This window comes from Pan paniscus, chromosome 15 (genome assembly GCF_029289425.2).
Source record: "Pan paniscus chromosome 15, NHGRI_mPanPan1-v2.0_pri, whole genome shotgun sequence".
Lineage (NCBI taxonomy): Eukaryota > Metazoa > Chordata > Mammalia > Primates > Hominidae > Pan > Pan paniscus.
Window position 1 is genome coordinate 34,375,649 of NC_073264.2, and position 19,456 is coordinate 34,395,104.

The 19,456-nt window shown below is 37.7% G+C and overlaps 1 protein-coding gene across 13 annotated transcripts in view; it reads left to right on the forward strand.

Moving 5' to 3' along the window:
- The window catches only part of NPAS3 (neuronal PAS domain protein 3), an 867,158-nt gene that overhangs the window by 120,857 nt on the left and 726,845 nt on the right, over window positions 1–19,456 (forward strand). The gene's annotated exons all lie outside the window — the stretch shown is intronic.

Below are 19,456 nucleotides of genomic sequence, written 5' to 3' on the forward strand. Positions count from 1 at the left end.
TTTTTTTAACGACTGTATTAAAGCTCTTAGGTAAGCTTCTTTATATTGCAATAAACAAGTACTTATATGCAAGAAAATCTCGGCAAAATACATTGCACAGGTGCTACGCATCTTAGGGATTTGAAAGGTGTGTTATGTATAAATTAGCTGTCACTTTTTTTCAATCCTGTAATGGAATGATGAGTTGTAATTTGCATAATCCTTTAAGAAGTCAAATTATACTGTCATGTAGCAGACTTAACATGCTAGCTAAGATTTCAGAGCTTTGCAGCTAATTACTATGTACCTTACAGGACAGTTAAATTGAAGTTGAGTCCTCTGTCTTTGCTGCCATTTGCTTTGTCCATTACTTAACAGAATCTGCACTTTGGGTAACGAGGTGTTGTTACTATCACTGAAGTAAACACTCTGCTCTGGGAGGAAATGGCATTTTAATATATCATAGTTGGACTTGTATTGCTTTTGCTGTGAAGAAAGTTTTTTTCAAAAACAGTAATCCAATTGGAATCTTCCCAAAAAAGATGAAATTTATGCTTTCCATAAAAGTTATGAAATATTGATTGAAGCAACATTAACCTTTAATTAAATTCTCCTATGGAAAATGTAAAGTAATGTAAACATAATTCCACTGAAGGCATTATGTTTTCTGGATATACTTTGCAAATATACTTTGTTGTGTTTTTGTCTTCATACTCTTAACTTCTTTTGTAGTAGTGTGACTATTGAACAACAATACCATTTTTTTCCTTAAAAATCCTTTGTGAATGCAAGCTGGTGAGTCCTACTTTCATTTACTCCTCCAACTGGTTGTAGAGCACTTTCTTTCATGGTTTACATTTTTAAAAAGATCAGAAATTCTGGTGGCTGTGAAGGCTGCTCTCTGAAATAGACACAAAGTGGATACTGGATGGAGCTGGGACTGTTCCCTACCTAGCATGGTTTAGGTGACTGTGTCACTGTATCTTTACTATATACATGTAGTTATCTCTGGCTTTATTTATTGATATTTCACTGTCTAGATAGTGTTACTAGTTTTATCAGAACTGGTATAATTATAATGCAGAATTGTTACTGATCATCATTTTAAAAAATTCTTAGTTATCTGTGAGTCATTTATTGTGGCTCTTGGTGGCCAGGTTTCTGTAATTTGTTAGTGATTTTGTGGATTTGTTGTATACTTTGAAAAATCCTTTTGTTGTATAAGAAGGGGGTCCTTTAAGGACCAAATTAAAGCAGGATTTGATTACTGACCATTCAAATAAGTGCATATCAACAATCAACTGTTGTTTATTTATAATTAGGTCAGTTTCACGTGTCTGAAATTACTATTGGCTTAGAGGCTGAGATTTGTCAATTAGGAGCCCGGATGGGGCCACCAGGAATTTGGCGCATAGTAAGGCTTCCCTTCTAGCTGTAGGAATCATCTCAAGGGCTTGCTTTTTAAAGAATTGGTGTTATTTGTAGTCAAGGTAGACACAGTAGGCAGCACAGCTGTGACTGCCAGGGAAAGTCACTAGGGGGATATTCATAACAAGGAAATATTGGCAAATAAATGATGAAGAAGGGGAGGAAATCCCCAAGATGTTAAATTGGAGCACTGTCACTGAGATGATTAATGGTGTTGTGTATTTTAGTGAAGATGCTTATCTGAATTGTCTTGAAACTATAGTGTACATTTAATAGCACCTATAAAAAAGCATGTGGTACACAAGCACACTGAAGAGAAAAGGCCGGGTATTCTGATTTTATCTTCCTATTTTCTCCAATTAAGTTTTTGGCTTCTGTTTATTAGAAAGCTGGTGTTAATATATATTATATAAGGAGTATGTTTATTCTATATATTTATTACTCATCAGCATTTATATAGCTACTTTCCCTAGAAGATTGAAATGTATTGTAAAAAAAAAAACATGGATAGTATTGTAAAAAACATGGGTAGTTTTTCCACACTCTTGTTGGGTGAATATTATCAAGAGTAGGGAGATGTAGGCAAACAGTCAGGGTCACAGGGCTGCAGTGAGTAAAGGGCTACACTTTTATCAATGATGGAGTCAGTACAATTTTAAAAACATTTCTACATCAATTTCTGATGAAGGGGTAACTGTTTTGGAAGATCCTCTAGCTTTCAGTGTCAAACCATAAATTTCCTGATTCTGTGTTGTGAATTATCACTTGCCTGGAGGGATTGTTATCCATGAAAGCAGGTGCATCTTTGGGCAAGTTACTTAATCTCCTTGGGCCTCAGTAATTACTAGTAGATATAGGAATAGATACAGACAAATGACATATCATCCAATCTTCAATGAGCTTATTGTCTATTACAGCAACGTTTTTCTAACTCTTGGTTACTATTCAAACAGTTGGATATGTATCCAATTTAGTGGATCAAGATCCTAATTTTAAAAATGAAATGAAGAGAACAGAAAATTTTATTGTATTGCATTTCAGTAAGAATGTGTCTTATTTTGTGAGGCTCCCTTTTTAGTTTCATATTTGTGTATGTGTACATATAACTGCACATATGTGTTTACTGGGTAGATCATGAGGTAATATGTGTTTCTACTGTGTTTCATATCCAAAAAGAATGGAAGCCACTGTAATAGAGTTGAGTAGGTAAATGTATAAACAGAATAATATATAGGTGTTGTCACTTTGTGTTCAGGGTACACTGGATTATAAAGAAAGAAATGGTCAGTCTTATGAAAAGGGTTCAGGAATGAAGAGGCTACGCTGTTTGGTCTCTCATATTCAGGGATGTGCTAGAGCCAACTTGGATGGGTTTGTGAGAGTCAATTGTATGCACCTCTTTCTCACTTTGTTAGTTCTGGCCTCACGTTAGTAACTTGAAGTTGCAGAAAGTATTTGCACCATGGAAATTGGAAAATATTTCAATTCTGGTGCTCTCTAAGCCCCAAGTGATTGTTAAACACGTACCAGCATGTCATTGCTCATATTTGTTCCAACTATAATTCTATGGTTTTATAATCATTGTGAATTACATATTTAAAGACATTATTTTCTATGTTGCATTTAGATTTTATTGGTAATTATTTAAATGATTAGACAATTGTTTCAATAATGAAAGTTTAAAACAAGCAGGAATATAAAACCTGTGATTATTTTAAAAGGTCTATAATTAGTTCCAAATAATAGTAATAGTTACTCTAACTTCTGTTAAATGCTTATTATACTTTCAATTTAAAATTTCAAGTTTAATTGGTGAGATCAGGTTCTTTGGTAAAGGGTAGGTATATAGTGTTTTAAAAAATACACATCATATTGTAAATATTTTACAAATTGTATCATTTTAAGTTAGGCAGTTATTTTGCTAAGTATTACAAATTTTGGGCCTCAGACCCCTCCTTTCCTTTTTAGTGGTCTTTTACAGTTTACAATAATGTCTCTGTGTTTTCGCAAACACATCTGTAAAGTAGTGGATTTCATCGGAAGATGCAAAAGTTCTTTTCAAATTAAAACAGTTGTCAATCTTATAAAACTATTTTCAAATACAAAAGTAAAAGTAGCATAGTCTAAAATAGGAGAAAAGACACCCCTTCCATACTAACTATAACTTTGAACTTTATTGTTTTTTATTTAGAGACAGGGTCTTGCTCTGTTGCCTAGGCAGTGGTGCAATCATAGCTCACTGCAGCCTCGAACTCCTGGGCTCAAGCTCCCGAGTAGCTAAGACTACAGGTGCATGCCCCCATGTCTGGCTTTTTTGTTTTGTTTTTAGTAGAGGACAAGGTCTTACTCTGTTACCCAGGCTGGTCTCGAACTCCTGGGCTCAAGCCATCCTCCCACCTCAGCCTCTAAAAGTACTGGATTCCTGGCCTGAACTTGAAAGAAAATATTGGGTAAGTCAGAGGAAATAAAATATTCATAGACATGAGATGGAATAGTAGTAGTAAGTTCAAAGGAAATCACCTATATTAAGAAGAATATGAGATAGTGAGGAAAGATAAGTAGGAAAGAGTCAACTGAGCTAGGTGTTTGTAGATTCAAAACTTAGGTTGCAATTCAGCCATATAGTTGGACACTGCCATAGAGGGATTTGAGGAAGAGTGGGGTGTCTTTAAAGCCAAGAACAATCCGTTCACCCGTATTTAGAAAAGATGGAGTGAGTCTGAGATGGCAGTTTCAATTACTAACGTTTATTGAGCACGTGCTATGCCATTGTAATAGGCTTGGCAGTACCTATTTTAAACAACGTGGTTTAATCCAGGATTCCTAGACTCCAAGTGTAACCAAGATTGAGAAGCCCTGATTGAGAAGGTGTTTGTAATGGATTTAGACAGTTGTCATTGAAAGCAGAAGAGGCCATTGGCAAAATTGTAAAGTTTGTCTTTGTTTAGCTGTCTTTTCCATCCTTTGGAACCCCATCCTTTTCGAAGCCCCTTTTTCTCCTTTGTGAAATTCATTCCACCTGGATACCTGGTTAGTGTTTCAAACCTGTGCCTCATCGGCACAGAGTTGTGATTGTCTGTAGCCCTCATTGCAGATCAGGTGTTGTTAACTGATGGTGTTACTGTTCTCAGGACGATTTGCCTTTTCATAAGCAACTCCAGGTGAACAAATTCAAGAAAATGGGTAGTTTTTTCCAATAGAATAATTTCAGACACCATGACAGGGCTTGGATAAATTCATCTGGGGCTAGAGGAAAGTTTCTTTCTTCCTGAAAATACAAATCCAGAATGTGGGTACTCTACTCAGTATATAGTGTTAAGGCTGGCCTTGGCCAAGAAGCATGGATTTGGATTCACACTCAAAAGAGGGAAGGAATTAACAAGTTCCAGGGAAGACAAGAGGAGAATGAGTGAAGAAGGAGGGAACGTGCCAGTCTTTATCAGCTCTTTTGTACAAGACAGAGTGCTAACCACTTTCACATGTTATCCCAATTAAGGCGAACAAGACAGGCGCCTTGTCAGGGATTCTGCTGGGGGGAAGATGGTCACCTATGCTGAAGAAAAGGGAAAGGTCACGGAGGCTCCAGCAGCAGGAGTGAATTCTTTTGCTGGTTGTTTAACCTGATTGACTGATTGCTATTATACAGTCATCTTCCCCTCACCTGCACAATAGAACAACTTATGCCAGTTGTGTTAGGATCAGTAAATAACAAAGAATTGAGAAAAGAGTTAGAAATATAAAATGACCTTCATAAAGAGCTCTAATGTTAAACATGTTAAACAGACATTGAACTTTGTAGCAAGAACTGCTTCAAGCCTTTCGACATCCAAATGAATTCTAATTTCCACATCATGCCTTTCAGACTTCAGCATGGTTTCTGGTGGTTTCTCCCAGTTAATTTTAGCATCACACCAATGCTTTTGCCTATAAATGACTTGAAGTAGCATATGTTGGTAATGTGGATGGCATGAAAGTGTATTATTTAGGGCTTATTCTAGACTAGCCTAGAAGTGAGCGAATTTATTCATTCATTTAACAAATATATTTTAATCATCACCCACGGGTCAGGTGCTTTTTTACACGAACTGTTCTACACTAACTGACTTATTCAGAGGTGACTAAGAAAACCTCTGCTCTCTAGAAGCCTAGAAGACTGAGATATCAATAAGTAATTGACATTCTGCCTGGAGCGGTGCCTCAGGAGAAATAAGTGTCAACTATGGAAGCAGCACCACAGAGGGGCCATTTTTAATAGTGCAGGGAGCCCAAGGTCTTCATAGTGGAGGAGGAGCTATCTGAGCTTGGGAGGGAACCCGAGGTAATGGTTTGGGCTAAAAGGCATTTCTGGTGTGGCAAATTGCAAAGGGCACAGGCAGAAGTGGAGGGCTGGGGAACGGTGACAGGAGGTGAGGCTGGAGAGGAAGGGAGAGCAGAGGCCTCAGATCCCAGAGGACTGCCATCCTGGGAGAGCCCTGGCAGGAGTTTTCAGGAGTGTGACAGAGACTGCATCTTCGAGAAGAATTACCCTGGAGGTGGATTAGGCCTGAGGCTGCTGTGGGAGTGTTCCATAGCTTCCTCTCCTCTTCTTTGTTTCACAACTCTTGTAACTTGCTTTGCAAGAAGGAATGTGATCTCATTGTTCAATTCCCACCTATGGAAAAAAAAAAAGAAAAAAAAAAGAAGGAATGTGAAATTGTGGTGTTTGTTAGTTTAAAGTTGTTTTTTATTGATAAATATCTTGAAGGACTCTCCCAATGTGAAATCCGGTTCAGGATCTGTCTGCAAACTCATTGCTTTTCCTGGCTTGAGGTGCCCACCTCTGCCTTTCTCCTCACAGCCCACTTGTAATTCAAGATAAACGAATGCCAGAGAGTAAAAATGGATAGGCGCAGGCAGCATGATTTAGAATGAAAGAGTATTAATTGGTTTCACCGGAGTGTATATTTTCATTATGGGAGAAGTGACTACCTAGATTTTTAAAAATAATTGGTTGGTGACACACCTGCAGTGTGCATGTCACCTCTAGAAACTTGAGAACGAAAGTAAAGGTCAAGATGAGAGGTGTAGCACCACAGCAAGCCTTTTGTGGGCACGCTGTTGAACAGCGGCGTTCAAAAATCGCTAACAGGTGGTTTCAGAAAGTCAGTGATACTGATGTGCTTGTGTCCAGACTTTAAAAATACTACAGCAAACTTAAACTGTGGTTTCAGTAAATTCTCCTTACCTTATGAACAGCTTCTTCTGTGTATTGAGTTTATAAGTGTGTCTTTAGTGAATCTTTGGACTTAGTTTATGCATTAGAGTATAATAATTATGCTTTGTTCTTTGACTATGAGCAAGCTATTTTAAACAATTAAGTCCATGCAGTAATGTTTAGTCATTGCTAGCGGTGGTTAAATCTCTTGGAAATGGATCTGGCTTTGATCCTCGCCCCACAATTATCTGTTACATGTGGGACAGTGACTAAGTTGCTTAACTTTAAGCTTCTGTTTGCTTATCTCTAAAAGTAGGGGCAAAACAATACCTCGGAGGTTGTTTTGAGGATGAATGTGATGATTAGGATGGTGATAATAATTAACATTACTGATCTTTTACCAGATGCCAACGTCAGGCACTGGGCTAATGGCTTAACATACATTTAAAAAAATCCTTACAATAAACTTATGCCTTAGGTATGATTATTACCACATTTTACAGATAAGGTAACAGAAGCTTACAGAGCTGACAGAACTAACTCAAGGTTAAGAAGGCAGGATGTGGTGGAATTAAGATTAGTATCAGCAAATTATGATCCACTAGCCACATCTACCCCCAACCCCCCAGTTTTTGTAAAGTTTTATTGGAACAAGGCCATACCCATTCATTTGTGGTGGAATTAGGATTAGTATCACTGAATTAGGGCCCATTAGCCAAATCTACCCCATCCCCCTCCATTTTTGTAAATAAAATTTTATTGGAAAATATCCATAACCATTTAGGTATTGTCTGTGACTCCGTTCCTGCTATAAGAGCATAGTTGATAGTAGTGACAGAGACCATATGGCCCACAAAGCTGCAAATATTTACAGTCTGGCCATTTATAGAAGTTTGCTGACCTCCGCATTAGACCTCAGGCTATCTGACTTCAGAACCTAAGGTCTAAACCATAAAAACACTAATCATGGTGCTTGGCATATAGTAAACATACACTAAATGAGTACTACCTTGTTGCTCATCTAACTTACTATAGAACTGTTAGCCTCGCAGAATTAGTATCTGCAAAATGGAAATAATAAGCATTCAACCGCCAGCAAGAAAAGTCATAATGACTATGGAGATGTTGAAGAACTTAAAGTTCCAAAAGGAACACACGCTGAATTATGTGTTATAGTTGTTGTTTATTACTATGCTTTATGTAATATAAATGAGAAATTCCATTTTCACACCAAAGTACAGTATTGCCTTAAAGGAGATCATTGTGAATTTTAGTGACTATTCAGGATATCTGTTAAAAGAAATTAATTTCATATATGAGAAAATTTTATAATTTTAGGAAATTTAAAAAGTGTAATTTTCCTTATGAAAAATAGATATTATCAAAAAAAACTTACAGTATTATGATCTGTATTATTTAAAAAGTATATAAGCAGTATCTTTACAATAAGAAAAATATGCAGCAAGACATCTCTTTTAATGAGAAGATAAACAATTAATATACCTCCCTTAATTGTCCTACCAGCAACAAAGGAACGAAATTATGGTTTCCACTTTACCCTACTCATAACTTTTATTTCCATATGTTTTTCTGTTGATTTAGGGAATTCCCTGTCCTCTGCTCTGTAAATGGCCTTGGATTTGTGTTACCTTGGAGCTCACAGAGCAGGCTTTGGTGGGCCTTCAACTTGTGTTGAGGGAATATTCTTGGAATTTCTTTCACCAGGCCCAATGTCGTTTCTGGGTTGGTGAGTGGTGGGCGGGGAGGGGGAGTAGTCCTAGATTAGTTACCTCATGACGTTTATCCTCTTCCCTTGCAAAAGCTCTTTTTGAATAGAGATGCAGTACATTTTCATTCTGGAACACTTAGAAAACACAGGTAAGCATAAAGAAAGAACATCAATGTTTTTGTAATTGTCCTACCCACAGATCACCACTGTTAACAATTTGGTGGCTATCCTTGTAGTCTTCTATACAATGGTGTGTGTTTCTATGAATAACACTTTTTATAGATGTATATCCATGTATATAGGTAGTTTCTTGTGAATCCATCCACACCTGACTCGGCTGGGAAATGTCTGGGACGAGGTGTTCTAATTTGTATATGAGCAGCTTATTTGGGGGAAGCTGGAAGCTACATGGTCAGTTTCCGTAGAGAAACTGTTCCACAGAGATTTCCTTTTTGATGTGACACTTATATTTTTCCTGGTGTAGTTGGTATTGAAATTCAGGATTTTTAGCACTTTTGTTTTCAAAAGAATTTGTTTGAATTTAAATTCAAGCGAGAACTAGTGATATACTCATTAGTGATAGGATTTTCAGCAGACAAATCTTTCCGTACCACCTTAATATTTATTTTTATCTAGACATAGTACACATTTAAATGTGGAAATAGTTTTGCAGTTATAGAATGAAGCTAGTGGTGAGAAAGGTGTGGTGAGAAGGGTATGGTGGGTTAAAGAAACATATGGCTTTTTTAGGTCAGATACATCCATGTATGAAAAGTTAAGCGATTAGGTGGAGTTTTCTGGTTGCTTTCCAAACTCATCCTGTCACATATTATGTCTGCTGCATTATCCTCTAGGTTGCTTAAAAATAATTTTATTTACTGTGTTTAGTATTGAGATGTTTAGGTCCAGTTCTTAAAGCAGAGAGAGGGCTGGGTCCTTCGAGGATTTTGATTTAGTGACCAGCATGCAACGGAAGCATTGTTGGGTTATTTTTTCATTGGCAAATTTGAGACGTTGTGTTTCGTATATCAATTTGAGAATTCTTTGGAATTGGGTGCTTGGGATTTATGTGGTTAAATAGACTATCACCACATCTTATTTAAATCCTAATTTCCCTGTCCCTCCCTCAACCCAGTTATAAAGGATCTCTGGGCCTTGCTCTTTGCTTGTTCTCATGTGTTACCAATGAGAAGAGGCCTATTTCTCTTACTAGCAATTCTCATTACTTGCATTTCAACCATCATAAGCTTTCATAACAGCATCATTTTTCTGACTATTGCCTGTCAGGGGTGCTTACAGTGAATCACAGCCGACTGCATGCCTTGGCCTTGACACTGGAAGGTATACAGTCTTTTTGATGATTCTTCTCTTTGCTTCCTCTCTTCAACTCCACTTGAAAAACTGTTTTAGGAGTAAAATTGAATGAGCATGGCTTGGTTGGGCACAAAGCATCCTGTCCTGTGTGCTTGAGGCACCATCTGGATGTCTTGGTGAAGAATATATTTTACGTAATTGTAGGGGAGATCCTTGCTCACTTCCAGGGGAAGCAGCATGCTTTTCCAGAGACTCCCTTAACTGCCTGATGGCTCACAAGCAGAAAATGAGAAGCAGCAGCTCCGCTTCTCATCCCCTGGAGAAATTCATCAGGTGTTCTAAGTCTTGAATTGCTATCAGTGAAAACAATGGTATTCATGGCACCACCCTTTTAAAAGGAGAGGTTTGGAGAAACATCCAGCGGAGATGAGGATGGAAGGTCCAGGGCATTCCTGAACTCTTGTAAAATTCATGGTCAATACATTCATCTGATAGCAAGATTGTTTACCCTCTGTTCTGAATGCTGCTTGCCCAGAGGTAGTAACAATTTATATGATGCTGGTAGGAATAAAGAATGTTGTGTTTTTTATTTTTTAATTTATCATGGTACTTGGGAAATGCCTCAGGGAAGAGAAGACTAGAAAACTAAAATTATGGACCAGCAGATTTTAAGTAGAGTATGTTTTTACAAGGGTCTGGTGGCAAGTTTGGTTCACTTGTACCACAAATACCTTTATTGGGTCTGTTCAGGAGAAATTTGCAGGACATAAATGTTTGCTGTGGTACAGAGTGTCCTGAGAATGCAAGATTCTGAAACAGAGACAGGAGAATGACTATAGCCACATTTATTCTGCCATCAAAAGGAAACATTCTTTGATGCCAGGGCCTTTTATTGTGAGGCTAAGTTGATCCTTCTGGGACAACAGAAGCATTAACTCATGACGGTGAAGTTACCTTTCAGGGGCCCCATTCCTACTTCTGTGTTGGCTGGTTTTCTATGTGCAGTAATGCATAGACTGCATAGGCTGCAGTAATTGATATGGCTGAAATCCGGAGAAAAGGAAAGAACATGCTCCAAATATGGGGTGCTGTGGTCTTCAAGCATTATTGTAATTGACCCAAGCAACCATGTTTGAAATAGACAATATTATTCTGAGTTTGCACTCAAGACAGTGGAAGCTCAGAGAGGTTAGGCACATTGCTCAGTTCACACAGCTAATGAGGTGCAATCTGGTAACTAACTATTGGAGACCCTCTCCGGTCTGTGTGGCCCAGCACTTCTTCCCTTTTCAACTGGATGACAGGGTCCCTTGGAGCAGGATGACACTTTACCTTAGAAAAACATCCATCCTCTGTTTGAGGATGGTCTGTTGAAATCTATTTCTGCAAAAGAAGAAGACCCTAAGGAACTTGAAGCCATGCCCATAGAAAAATTGAGGTTTGCCATATTTGAACATCAGTCATTTAAAGAACATACAACCAGTGTCCTGTGAGTGTAAAGCTGTGTACTCTCCAGCATGGGACAATTAGGTCTCCCCCTTGGGGATTTCATCTGTCCTTACACTGTGGTTATCACATAGAAATGGATGAATGTCAACTTTTAATCTTAAGCCCTCTTTCCAAACTCTAGTTTTCTATTTTCAAACTACTTGACCTTTGCATTGTTTCACCTCACGACAATCTCCACATGTAATGACCAACAAGCTTGTAAGCACTCCCATGAGCATTCCCAATTAATCCTCAAAGCAACCTAGTGAACTGTGTTTTGTCTGTTTTACATGGAGAAAAACAAAAACAAGCCCTTGTGTTACAGAGGTTAAGTGATTCGAAGTATTTCACACAGCTCGGGTGTAACATGGCTGGCCCACAGATTAAGACCTCTTTCATCTCCCAGTTTAGGGCCTTCTCCAGGACAGTGCCACCATTACTCCAAAATAGAACTTGGGGTCTTCCCCAGAAAGATCCTCTCCTACCTTGCACTTCTTTTGCTTTATCTTCATTTATATAGTAATTCAGTCTCATTCTTGACATTATCTTTTATTCTGCCTCTCTCGTCTCAAATATTCTTTTAGTAGCATATTTTCTTTTAAAACTTCCCTTCTTTTCATATCCCCTTAATTCAAGCTATTATTTCAGCCTAGATTGTTGCAGTCTCCTAACTAGTGTTCTTATCTCCTATCTTACTCAGTTTGGTTCAGATAAATACTTGAGTCCTGCTCTATGCAAAGCACCATGCTAGGGAATGCAAAGATTTTCCTTTCTGGGATGCTTCATAAATAGTTACCAGATTGAAATACTGTTTCTAACATATTTTCCTGCTCAAAATCACTGACTGCTCCATCTCACGTCAAGCTGTCTGTAATCTTAGCTTAGTGTTTAAAACTTACCAGTGTAGCTCCATTCTGCCTTTCAGCCTCCCTATAACACCAGACATTTCTCAGAGCGAGTTCTGTGCTCTGTCCATGAAACATTTCCATTCATTCTTGTTAGGCACAACACATGCACTAAGTCCCTGCCTTTGCTTGCTCCTCTGTAAAGTCTTTCTAACCTTGTTTTATCCACAGTGGTTTCTCTCTTCTCTTAACACATTAATTGAGTACCTTCTATAACCAGGAACTATTGATTGGTATATATCAGTGGACAAAGGCCATAATCTTTGTTCTCAAAGTTGGATGATTCTCAAAGTTGGATGGCATTAGAAACAGCCACTAAACAGCAGATGTTAAAAATGAAGGAAATCATATAGTCTGTTACATGGCAGTCTGTGCAGTGGAACAAAAATACAGAAGGTTAAGAAGGATTTAGGAGTCCTGGGGTAGAAGTGAGTCATTGTGGTTATAATAGATGGTGACCATTAAAAGAAAGATGACATTTGAGCAATGACTGTAAGGAAGTGAGGGAGTTAGGCATTCACATAGCCAGGCGAAAACATTCCAGGTAGAATGAACAACCACTACAAAGGCGCTGAAGAGTTCCTAATGTGTTCAAAGCACACCAGGGAGGCCAGTGTGGTGGGGGCTGAATGAGCAAGGAGGACAGTGGCAGGAGACAGGTCAGGGAGGTAACAGCACACGGGATGCTGGCAGGCCAGGGAGGGACTTCGGCTTTTGTTCCACTCGAAACAGTCTTGGGAGGATTATGAATTGAGGAGAAATGAGACCTAACTGATTTTAGTATCAGTCTAGTTACTGGCTGAGCATATGCTTCAGGGGGCTGAGGGTGGAAGCAGGGGACTTAGCTCAGAGGCTATCAGCATAATCAAGGTGTGATTTGTACCAAGACGAAGTGGATAAAGAAGAGAGAGAGAAGTCAATATTGAATCCAAGATTAAATACTAATGTATCATTGACTTTGTATTGCATGTGGTGGCACTCAATCACATGTATGCAAATAAGTACCTTTCCCTCGTAAACTTAGAGATGAAGCATGACAAAAACTTATAAAAGTTAAATGGTAAGAGGCTGTGTGTATGTATGGATAATATCTTCTCAATAACATTGCAAGTTCCTTAGAGATATTTATTCATTTATTCAGTCCACAAACTTTTAAAAAGGTACTCATTAAAGGCCAATGATTGCCTTGCATCTGAGCAGTGCGGAATGCAATAGGAGAATGTCAGTGTGGTGGGTAAGTGTGCAGGCTATGATGGAGACGGATGTATTCAAACCCTAGTTCCATTACTTATTTGCTGGGTGATCTTGAACAAGTTACTTAAGCTGCCTGTTTCCCACCTTTCTCATTTGCGAAATGCTGATAATAGTATCTCATAGGATTTTCTCTTAGGATTTTCCATAGGGATTAAATGAACTAATACATGTAAAATGCTTAGAAAAATGCTTCCCCTGGAAGTGCATACTAAGTACTCAACTACTAACTCAAAAAAGTTAGTGCTGTGGAAAAAATAGCTAAAAGAGGATTTAACATTTAGAGTGACTTTTCACCCCTGTAACTACCCATGTTCAAAACCTGTCAAGTTACCTGGTTAATGAATGTGAATAATAAGGTCTCATAGTAAGCCTTGTTCTCTAGTTGATAGTTTAAAAATGACAGAGAATTGCATTGTGATTAGTCTGATTACGCGCCTCTTTTTGAAGGTGGACATGGAAGCTGGTCAGTAACCCTTCTGGGCACATTTTGATTGACAGACTGGCAAACAGCATTTAAATCTCTAACACATAAAAAAGATCAATGTTTTCTTATTATTTTTTAGCTTAAAATGTTGAATGTGTATTAAAATGAGAAAAATAATTTTCAGGATAGATATGACTCCTAGTACATAAAAGCAAGGAGATCACATCAAGGAGGGAATATTATTTTTTTGACCAAATACAGGAAATTACTATTTTTCTCCTCCATGTTTATATTTTGCTACCTAATATCTCCTTTCTTTTTTTTTCTTTCATGTAGTTGTTGTTTTTTTCATCCCTCTTATTATCAGCAACTATATGGCCTCCAAATCCAGGAAAGAGCAGTGCATTGCTACTGTGGAACTCATGCGGACATCTTTAGTGTCAGAGGTAGTTTGAAGAGCAGCTTAATTCTGCTTTCATTGTGCCCGGTACTTCTGTGAGGCACTCAGGTTCTGTCTGAGCTCAGTATTACTGATCCCATCCTATACGTCCTAGATGGCAGTGCAGACAGTGGCTGTCAATGAGTAACAGGTAAATATTGAACAGGGAAGCCCTTTTGATTAACTTTGTGGATCATTATTTGAAAGTAGCGTACAGTCAGAACAGCACCATCACTCATGATCATAGCACATGGCGTAGGGGTCAGAGCACCAAGCTGCTGGTTTGAAAGCTGAGATAACATTCTTTGTTCTGCACATGGGCCTGTATTCATGTACTGCTGGACTAGTTACAACTATCCAGTGAACAAAATGCTGACTGTTTAGCACAATATTAATGCAAAATATTTAAGATGGTAAGGCACGAAGAATGCTTGAGGGACTTTGTGCGATATAGGTATAAATATATTAAAGCGTGTTTATAATTGCTTTTTGAAGTGTTTAACACTGGGTGCTTTTACCTTTTTATCCAGGTTCAGAAACCTTTTTCTAATAAGGAACTTAGAGATGTGTGGCAGGTTGAGGATAAATTTTTGCTCTTATTAGTATGTACTGAAAATAGGTAATTTTAGCCTCTATCAGTTTTCCTAGGTTTGTTCTACGCTACCTATGGGTACAACCTACCCCCATGACACATTTACCCAGGAGGTTGGTCCATACCTGATTTGTCAAGTGATTCATTGAACCTCATGATAAGTTAATGGTTTATCATCATTAGGAACAATACTATTATCATCATGATTAATATTTTTGAGCAACCATCAAATAATATGCATGGAACTTGTTAAAAGGCATAAATGAGGTTGCATGGAAAAGAACAGCTTTCTGTTCTCAAATATTTCTAAATAACACTTACATGGTCATAAAAAGGCACAGATAAAACATGATTACGCTGCTTATGCATTTCTAGGAGAAACTTAATTCAGTAGTCAAGTAGGCAATTCCAAAACGTTTTCATAAGCCAAAGATTTTAAGTAAATCTTTTAATTGAGACTTTTAATCATACCGAGCTATAGAAATAATATTCAGATAATTATGTTCAATAATTAAGATCATCAAAACAACTAATCATTAAGATTATTAAAACAAAGCTAATCTACATCCTTCCTACCCATATTCTAGAGCAGTGGGTAAAAAGGTAAGCATTTTATGACACTTTAAATATATAATTGCAACATTTACTGTTTAGCATATACGAACCACAAAAGTGACAAAATCTATATCCAGTGTGCTGGATGAAGTCTTAATTTTATGTATCACTTAAGTGTTAAATGTATACAACCTAGTCAAAGTGGTAACAGCACCACAATAAAGAATAATAATTTTATTCTGGAAAATTATTCAAATGAAAAAATACAAAGTAGTCATGCTAGTTAGAGCTGTAAATGACATGTTTCCATCAAATTTCTGAAGAAGAGATTCTGTGTTTTTTTTCTTTTCTTTCTTTTTTGAGATGGAGTCTTGCTCCGTCACCCAGGCTGGAGGGCATTGGTGCAACCTCAGCTCACTGCAACCTCCGCCTCCCAGGTTCAAGCAATTCTCTTGACTCAGCCTCCCCAGTAGCTGAGATTACAGATGTGCACCACCATGCGCAGCTAATTTTTGTATTTTTAGTAGAGATGGGGTTTCACCAAGTTGGACAGTCTGGTCTCAAACTCCTTATCTCAGGTGATCCGCCTGCCTCGGTCTCCTAAAGTGCTGAGATTACAGGCGTGAGCCACTGCGCCTGGCCAGATTCTGTGTTTTTAAAAGTGTCAACTTTGCTTTTAAATAACAGTGGCAAATAGCAATATTCTTTCTTTTAATAATATTCTAGACTAATTTATAGGAACCACACTTCCTTTGGAAAAGGACGTGATTTAAAATTTCATTTAGAAAATAACTTCAGTTGTTCTAGTATTATCACAGAGCAGTGTATTAGAAATCAGTGTATTATATTTTGAAATTTAGATCAACCTATAATATGAACACGAAAAACATAAACATGAAAATGTAATTTAACAATGGTGAATTTTTCTTTACGATAGAAATACACTGAAAGCTTTTGCCAATTAAAGAACAGCGTGGGTTACTGTCCTTGCCTCTTTCCCTAGGGAACCCAGGATCTAATCTGGATTAGATTCCAAATGAACATGTGTTAGGTGGTCCCATCATAACCCTGAATGGATATTTTGCTACACCACAAAACTAGAACATAATTTGACATAAATCTTTGTTTAGAAGCGAAATAGCAGGGGATGCTGTGGGTCAGGGTGGAACTGGCAGGGCTGCGTGGGAACCTGCCCACATAGCCTGGTATCTAGCAGAGCTGGCACTTTTAGGCCTTTGGTTTCCTTGAAATTATAGGTAATGAATTTAACATCTAGTCTCTCTTTCTCTGGGACAGTAACCTTGGTACGTAGTGTTCTTTCATGTCGACTTGTGACCCATATTTTTGGTATTTTATTTATAAGAAAAATATACATATATATAATTTTTAAAGTTGCCTAATAATTGCCACAACTTAAAAAAATTTTTTTTACTTTATTATGTTTGTACCCTAACAGAAAATAGAATGAGTTAGGCAAGCATTATTTAAATGATGGTGATGCCATCACTGCTGGGTTTTAATATTCCATTTTAATCACTGGGCAAATTGGTCGTGTTTTATTTGGGGAAAATGGAATATGTTGAGGGAGGATGTGGTCATTTTGAAAGTCATTTGGTTTAGTTCAGGAACAAACACTCATTTATCAAGGAAATATTTATTGTCTCCTTTTGGGAAAGTGTAGGCATCCTCAGTCTCAAAGAAGTTGCATGCCAGTGGGGCAATGAGGCATATAATTTATTGATTTAATAAATATTTAGTGAATGCCTACTAAGTTCCAGTTCCTATAGCATAGAGTTTATATTAAACTGAGGGGAGCAGACATTATGCAGATACATGTGGACTTAAAAAGGTAGAACTCTATAGTATACAGTAAATTAAATCAGGGCAAGGAGATAGAGGGTGGCAAGTGCTTTTTATACAAGATGGGACAGGTGAAGTGCCTTAAGAAGTGCCTAAGTTTTTCAGTTCTGTACAAGTCCAGAGAGCAAACTTATTTGTGGCTGTCGAGAATTGAGGTCTCTTCTTGGAAAGTTGGAACTTAAAGCTGGCCCGTGAATGAACAAGGTAATGAACAAGCCACGTCTGTACATGACAAACAAAAGATGGAAACAATTTCTATTCAGGATTGACTAGAAAGGGTTTAGGCATACGGAGTCTTGAAGAAGAAGAGAGAAATTTGATTTCGACATTTTATTTAGTTTCAGTATACTGAAGTATTTGGGCCAAAGAATAATGGAATGTGTGGGATTTTTGTAACCTCTGTGTTTGCATGGAGTGGATGAGAGAGAGAGGCCAGCTTACAGGCTTTTATGATAATCATAAAGTGAGGAGACTATATAAATTTTTTATCTGCACAGGCATAGATTGTTTCGTGTTTTATTTTTAAGGGCTATTGTATGAACATGGGGTGGGGTAGAGGCATCATGTCATCTCCTGACTTGTGAAAGTGATTTGCTGACTGGAAAGTTTGAGGACCACTGTTCTAGTCCCAGTATGCTGGCTGTGGTTTATGTGACTACCTACATGCTTCAACAGGATTCAATCAGGAAATACTTTTTAAAATTATATTTATCGATAGAGCACCAAGAAGAACTTATGAGATAGTGAACATTGTTGGGCTTGAATAGGCAGCCAGAAATGTTTCTGCAGATGGATTATTATAAGAAATGGCCCACATTTAATTCATATCCTACTATATAGGAAACAAATACATGTTAATGTTATAGGACAGGTATATATAACATAAGCTAGTGATATCAAACAGATGACTTTCAAGTTTGTATTTGTTAGTGAATGCTGCCTGTGCATTAAGGTACCAATCAGACATGACACATGCATGTTGTGGGTGATGGTGCAGGAATAACACATTCTTTCTTTCTTTTTTTGAGACGGAGTCTTGCTCTGTCACCCAGGCTGGAGGGCAGTGGCATGATCTCGGCTCACTACAACCTCCGCCTCCCAGGTTCAAGCCATTCTCCTGCCTCAGCCTCTTGAGTAGCTGGGATTACAGGTGCGTGCCACCATGCCCAGCTAATTTTTGTATTTTTAGTAGAGATGGGATTTCACCATGTTGGCCAGGCTGATGTGGAACTCCCTATCTCAGGTGATCTGCCCACCTTCGCCTCCCAGTGTTCTGGGATTACAGGTGTGAGCCACGCGCTCGGCCAACACTTTCTTTCTTAAAGGCAGATCCCATCCCTACATGGGAATAGCTACGTAAATGTGTTTGCTAAAAGCAGAACCAACTTCTGTGGTTAGTATCCATTTTCTGCTAGCTACCATATTGAGAAGAGGTGTTTCATAACATTTTTCTGAACTGTTCATTATGAACTACAAGATTCACACTCTTATTAACCTGATTTCTACCTCCATTAGATGATACAGAGGAAGAAAAATAAATCCTATTTTAGTCATCATTTCCTTAGAACTTGTAATTGAAATACTATGCTTTATTTTCTGCTTCAGTATATAAGCTCTTCTTGAAAGGTGTTCCATTGTATAGAAAGTAGATTTTTATCTTTTAAATCGTAAGAGTATGTTGAATATTGTAACACCAGAATCTCAGCATCAACCCAGTTTTTGTAGGAATTCTGACTCGAACAATGTAAGGTCTTACAAGTGAGGTTCACACTTACTATACTTATTGTTACAAATAATGTTTGATTTCTTAAAAATATCTTGGTTAACAGGATTTTCTTAGGGTCCCTCTATATTTTTCGTCATGTTAGGTGACTTTAAATAATATGAGCATGAGTATCCTGAAATGTAAGCGGATTCTATTATTAGCAATGTGTTAAGTATCTTAGCTTGCAGCATTTAAAAACGTTTCAGTTATTTTTGCAATTTATATTTTATTTCTCATTTCACATCTATTGTACCATTAAAGTTCTTCATGATGTTTGTTTATAAAGTAAGTCCTACATATGCTGCGTTTTCTCTCTTATATTAACTGATAAAGGTGATATTACCAAAGCATAGCTAGTACTTGATTCTCTTGAGATTAGCAGTGTTGTTGGCCTGGCTGGCAGTTATCTGCAAGTTGCTAGAACACATTTTATAGCAGCTTCTGTTAGTCAACAGAAACGCTTAGAAAACTGCCTCCTGTATGCTTCGTATTAGGCCATTGAGCTGGCAAAAGAGGGAGAACTTAAAATC